Source organism: Crotalus tigris, unplaced genomic scaffold (assembly GCF_016545835.1).
Source record: "Crotalus tigris isolate CLP2741 ecotype Arizona unplaced genomic scaffold, ASM1654583v1 scf7180000017933.3771270, whole genome shotgun sequence".
Lineage (NCBI taxonomy): Eukaryota > Metazoa > Chordata > Lepidosauria > Squamata > Viperidae > Crotalus > Crotalus tigris.
The window spans coordinates 2,167,466-2,174,303 of NW_024096726.1; positions in this window are offsets into that span (position 1 = coordinate 2,167,466).

The following is a 6,838-nucleotide window of genomic DNA, read 5'->3' on the forward strand; positions in this document are numbered from 1 at the left end:
TGGCTTTGGAAGAATATCTGAAGAACAATGATGAAGATGCACTGAAATTAGTATATCAGGAAGGCTTACTAACTACTGGAGAGACCAAACTGGCCTACAAGAAAGACCAAATGAACAGAATAGAGGCATGGGAAGACAAAGCACTACATGGCCAATACATGAAAAAAATAGCTGGGAAAGCAGATAACAATAAAACCTGGCAATGGCTAAGAGCAGGAAAATTGAAGAAAGAGACCGAGGGACTAATTCTGGCTGCACAAGACCAAGCCTTAAGGACAAATGCATACAAAGTCAAAATTGAGAAGACAGCAACAGACAGTAAGTGCCGCCTATGCAAAGAAGCTGAAGAAACAGTGGACCACTTGGTAAGCTGTTGCAAGAAGATTGCACAGACTGATTACAAGCAGCGGCATGACAAAGTAGCAACAATGGTGCATTGGAAGATCTGCAAAAAATATCATTTGCCTGTAAGCAAAAACTGGTGGGATCATAAAATAGAGAAAGTCATAGAAAATGATAAAATTAAACTGCTCTGGGACTTCAGAATTCAAACAGACAAGCACCTGCAACATAACACCCCAGACTTAACAATTGTCGATAAGAAAGACAAAAAAGTCTGGATAGTGGACGTGGCAGTGCCTGGAGACAGCAGAATAGAAGAGAAAGAACTGGAGAAGATAACAAAATACAAAGACCTACAAATAGAAATAGAAAGACTGTGGCAAAAGCAAGCAAGGGTAGTACCAATAGTAATAGGCTCCTTGGGTGCAATCCCAAAACAACTGGAGCACCACTTGAACACCATTGGCATTGACAAATTCGCTATTAGTCAATTGCAAAAGGCGCCTTATTAGGAACTGCTTCCATCCTGCGACGATATCTGTAATACCATCAAACATCCACATCTGCCTATCCCAGGTCCTGGGTAAGGACTCGATAGGTAGACAAAATGCCAAATCCAGTCTGAACATCTGGCTGACTGTGCGATGATCGATAATAATAATAATAATAATAATAAATAATAATAATAATAATAATAATAATAATAATAATAGAAAGACAAAAAAGTCTGGATAGTGGACGTGGCAGTGCCTGGAGACAGCAGAATAGATGAGAAAGAACTGGAGAAGATAACAAAATACAAAGACCTACAAATAGAAATAGAAAGACTGTGGCAAAAGCAAGCAAGGGTAGTACCAATAGTAATAGGCTCCTTGGGTGCAATCCCAAAACAACTGGAGCACCACTTGAACACCATTGGCATTGACAAATTCGCTATTAGTCAATTGCAAAAGGCGGCCTTACTAGGAACTGCTTCCATCCTGCACGATATCTGTAATACCATCAAACATCCACATCTGCCTATCCCAGGTCCTGGGTAAGGACTCGATAGGTAGACAAAATGCCCAAATCCAGTCTGAACATCTGGCTGACTGTGCGATGATCAATAATAATAATAATAATGTTGGAAGGGACCTTGGAGGTCATCTAGGCCAACCCCCTGCTCAGGCAGGAAACCCCATACCATTTTGGGCAAATGGCTGTCCAGTCTCTTCTTAAAAACCTCCAGTGTTGGAGCATTCACTGCTTCTGGAGGCAGGTTGTTCCACTGGTTAATTGTTCTAACTGTCAGGAAGTTTCTCCTTAATTCTAGGTTGCTTCTCTCCTTGCTTAGTTTCCACCCGTTGCTTCTTGTCCTGCCTTCAGACGCCTTGGAAAATAGCTTGACACCCTCTTCTTTATGGCAGCCCCTGAGATATTGGAACACTACTATCATGTCCCCCCTCGTCCTTCTCTTCATTAAACTAGACATACCAAATTCCAGCACTTGTTCCTTATATGCTTTAGCCTCCAGTCCCCTAATTATCTTTGTTGCTCTTTTCTGTACTCTTTCTAGAGCAGTGGTTCTCAACTTGTCTAATGCCGCAACCCCATAATACAGTTCCTCAAGTTGTCCCCCAACCATAAAATTATTTTCGTTGCTACTTCATAACTGCAATTTTGCTACTGTTATGAATCGTAATGTAAATATCTGATACGTAGGGTGTATTTTCATTGCTACGAATTGAACATAATTAAAGAATAGTGATTAGTCACAAAAACAGTATAGCAATGCTCGCTGGAGAAGCTTACTCTTCCTTGCTCAAAAATGTTGGGAGGGAGGGAAGGGGAAGGAAGGAAGATTGAAGGGGAAAGGAAGGAGATGGAGAAGGAAGGAGATTGAAGGGGGAAGGAAGGAAGGAAGGAAGGAAGGAAGGAAGGAAGGAAGGAAGGAAGGAAGGAAGGAGAAAGAGATTGAAGGGGAAGGGATGGAGATGGAGATGGAAGGAAGGAAGGAAGATTGAAGAGGAAAGGAAGGAGATGGAGAAGGAAGGAGATTAAAGGGGAAAAGAAGGAAGGAAGGAAGGAAGGAAGGAAGGAAGGAAGGAAGGAAGGAAGGAAGGAAGGAAGGAAGGAAGGAAGATTGAATGGGAAAGGAAGGAGATGGAGAAGGAAGGAGATTGAAGAAGGAAGGAAGAAAGGAGAGATTGAAGGGGAAGGGAAGGAGATGGATGGAAGGAAGGAAGGAAGGAAGGAAGGAAGGAAGGAAGGAAGGAAGGAAGGAAGGAAGGTTGAAGGGTAAAGGAAGGAGACAGAGAAGGAAGGAGATTGAAGGGAGAAGGAAGGAAGGAAAGGAAGGAAGGAAGGAAGGAAGGAAGGAGGAAAAGGTGCTTTATAACGCTCGACAGGGAAAGATATTTTAACCCCCGGTGGTTGATTGAGGAAGCCAGGTCCATCGGACCAATTTCCAAATAAGCCTGATTGGGGAGGCGGGAGTGTAAATGATGTATCAAAGGATGCTTCCCGTTGCCCCTTCCCCTCCCTTTTTGGCTACCACTAGGGAAAACGCAAAGGTGTGCATGCGCAGAGGTAAGAAAGCACAAACGCCCGGATTAAAACTGGTTCCAACGTTTCCAAGCGAAATGCTCCGAGCCGTGAAGCCTTATCCAAAGCAGGGTCCGCTCGAATGATTTCTCTTCCCTTCCAGCCGTTTTTTTTGTCCCCCATATCTGAGCAGAGCCACTGCCGGCCTGCCCCCATAGCCAAGGGTCCCGGAGCAGCGCCTTTCCAAACTCTGGTGCTGCTTACAGCGGGGATTGGGATGGGGGAGAGGGATCCTTTCTTACAGCTCCGAAACAAGCTTTCTCCTTTGATTTTGGGGCCCCATTGCCGGCCTGCCAGCTGGCCTCTGACTCACATGTGGGCATCGCCGCCGCCTCGCTCTCTTCCCTGCCCCCTGGCCGCTTCCGAAGCCCGGAGCCTGGCAAGCCGGAAAGGAGCCGCTCCTGCCCGGCAGCCCTACAGTCGTGCTGGGCGGCCTTCGACAGCGAGGGAGACAGGCTGGGCGGCGCAGGGGAGACTCCCGCATGATGCAGAGGGCAGCGGGCGGCTGAGCGTGGCTGGGCAACCAGGAGGCATGGAGACCGGCTCGGCGCCGTAGCTCAACTCAACCGGCAGCGTGGGGGTGGTGGGGACGGTGGCAGCGGCGGCCGCTGCTGCATCATCGGGGGTCCCCGCCATCCCCACGCTGCCCGGCCTGGTCCTCCGTCCATCAATGGAGCTGCGGTGGAGGCTGATGCCGCGCAGCCCTCCAGCCCCTCTACCAGCCTGCTGCTCCCCCCAGGCACCCCTCTTCCTCCCGGCGCCCACCCGAGTTGCCTTGGGGGCAGCAGGAGGAAGAAGGAGAGGAGAAGGGTGAGAAAACCACCGCCGCCGTCCCCACCGCCCTCGTACTGCCTGGCCTCACCCTCCGCCCATCCGATGGAGCCACGGTGGGGGCTGGTGCCATGTGGCCTGCCAGCCCCTCATCCAGCCTGGCTGGTCCCCCCCAGGCACCCTTCTTGCCCCGGCGCCCACCCGAGCCGCCTTGGGGGCAGTAGGAGGAAGAAGGGGAGGAGGAAGAGGATGGCAAGGAAGGCGCCGCCAGCACTGGGCACCAGGAGGCGACTCTCCTCTCCTACCTTTGCTGAATCTCCTTCTTCCTTCCCGGTAGCCTGGACTCCGGCGTGCCTTCCTGGCCAGCAGGTTCAATGGTCAGGCTGGCTAGGGATTGCAGCAGCTGGTCTCCTTTGAGCCGCGGCTTGTGGGAGGGCTGGCCCGCTCAGTGGAGCCTCCAGTGGGCTGCTCCCAACAGGGATCCCAGGATTTCCCCGGGCGGCTCCAAGACCACAAGGCCTGGCTGCGCTTCTCCCAGGAGGTGAGGCACCCGGGCACAGGGCCAATCAGGAGCCCTGCAGGAGGTAAGTCCGCCTGAGAGAGAGAGAGAAGGGAAGCGAAAGTGCCTCTCTGTCTCTCTCTCTCTCTCTCTGCAAATGGCGGAGGAGGCCGTGCGGAGACAGATGCGGAGTGGTGTCTCAGTTCCTAAGACCATCGGAAATATGTGTTTTCCGATGGCCTTAGGCGACCCCTGTGAAACGGTTGTTTGACCCCCAAAGGGTTCGCGACCCACAGGTTGAGAACCGCTGTTCTAGAGTCTCAACATTTTTTTTACATCGCAGTGACCAAAACTGGATGCAGTATTCCAGATGTGGCCTTACCAAGGCATTGTAAAGTGATATTAACACTTCACATAATCTTGATTCTATCCCTCTGTTAATGTAGCCTAGCACTGTGTTGGCCTTTTTGGCAGCTGCAGCACACTGCTGGCTCATATTTAGGTGATTGTCCACTAGGAGTCCGAGGTCCCTCTCACAGTTACTACTATTGAGCAAGGTACCCCCTATACTATATCTGTGCATTTGGTTTTTCTTGCCTAAATGTAGAACCTTGCTTTTTTCACCATTGAATTTCATTTTGTTAGATAGCGCCCAGTGTCCAAGTCTGTCCAGATCCTCCTGTATCTTAAGCCTGTCTTCTGGAGTGTTGGCTATTCCTGCCAGCTTGGTGTCGTCTGCAAATTTGATGAGTTCCCCATCTATCCCCTTGTCCAAATCGTTGATAAAGATGTTGAAGAGCACTGGGCCCAGAACAGAGCCCTGGGCCACCCCACTGCACCCTTCCTTCCATGTAGATGCATTTCCATTGAGGACCACATGCTGAGTACGGCCGGTCAGCCAGCTACAGATCCATCTGGTGGTGGTGCTTTCTACCCCACATTTTTCTATTTTGTCGAGTAGTAGGTTGTGATCTACTTTGTCAAATGCCTTACTGAAGTCCAAGTAAATTATGTCCACAGCATTCTTCTGATCCAATAATTTTGTCACTTGGTCAAAGAATGCAATAAGATTTGTCTGGCATGATCTATTTTTGACAAACTCATGTTGGCTTTTAGTAATGACTTTGTTTGCCTCTAGGTGTTCGCTGATTCATTGTTTGATTATCTTTTCCAGGATCTTCCCAGGTATTGAGGTCAAGCTGATAGGTCTGTAATTTCCTGGGTCCATTTTTTTCTTTGTTTTTGTAGATGGGAACTACATCAGCTCTTTTCCAGTTCTCTGGTGGTTTCCCTATGCTCCAGGATCTTTGAAAAATATAGTTCAGTGGTTCAGAGATCACATCTGCCAGTTCCTTGAGAACCTTGGGATGTAATCCATCTGGTCCTGGCAATTTGAACTCGCCTAGACGAGTACTCACTTACCATTTTCTTGCCTATCTTAAATTGTGTTTCTATTCTGTTTTTTATGGCACTATTTTTGATAGGTTGGTCTGTTTTTTTCCCTTTGTGTAAAGACAGATGCAAAAAATGAGTTAAATAGTTCTGCTTTCTCCCTGTTGCTTGTCACCTTCTTGCCACTTTCATCCACTAATGGACCAATCATTTCCTTCACTTTTTTGTTGATGTACTGTATCTTGAAATTATGCCTAGTTAAAAAAGTGGTTTCATTTCACATTTCATTTCTTTAATTCTCTAAATACTGCTGTGCATCTTTTTCCAGTATTTTTGAGATTTGTATACATATCTATCCATATGGTAAAATATCTCTTCTGTTTCATGTCATTTCCATGGTGTTTACTATAGGGTTTGTCTGTCTTGATTAATGGACTTGTATCCCATCTATAAACCTTTTATAGTATTGTTCCTTTAGGTTAGACATGTCAAGCACAAGGCCCAGGGGCCGGATGCGGCCCGCGAAGTGGTTTCATTTGGCCCGCGAAGCCATTCTGGAAACAGTGAGGGAATGGCCCCAGCTGCCTTGGCCCTGACCCAGTGTGGCTGGAAGCCAATGTACAATTTTGTGGTGGCCATCTATGCTGAAACACATTCAGTCTTAGCTCCACAAGACCATCTAGAAACAGCGAGGAACCAGCCCCTGCCGCGTCAGCTCCGCCCCCTGGGTGCATGCTGGGGAGGTGTCACCCTTTGTAAGGAATGAAGAAATGGACTATGCCTTGGCGCTTGCCCTGGTCCCACCCCCTTCTGCCAGGGACCCTCAGATCTGTCCCACTCCTGCCCAGGCCCCCACAGGCACCCTTGACGCAAACGATGTAGAGCTGGCCACTTCCATCCAGTAGGCCACACCCACTCCACGCCCACCCAGTAGGCTGCACTCACCCTGGCCACACACACCCCGCCCCCCCAAGGGCAACTGCAATGCTGATGCGGCCCTCAATGAAATTGAGTTTGACACCCCTGCTTTAGGTTATAACTTGGAGTAAATTTTATAGCTTTGTTCCATAGTTCTTCTCATTGTTGTGTTGTGATAATTTGTTTGAAGATTTGCATCCATTTTATCATCCATTCTTTTATTTGTTCTGTCTCTGTGTCATACCTAAATAAAAATTTATACATACACCCTAATAGGTGAACTCAATTCTTTATGAGCTTTTCAAATTCTGCCATTTTCTTAGACTGAGTCAT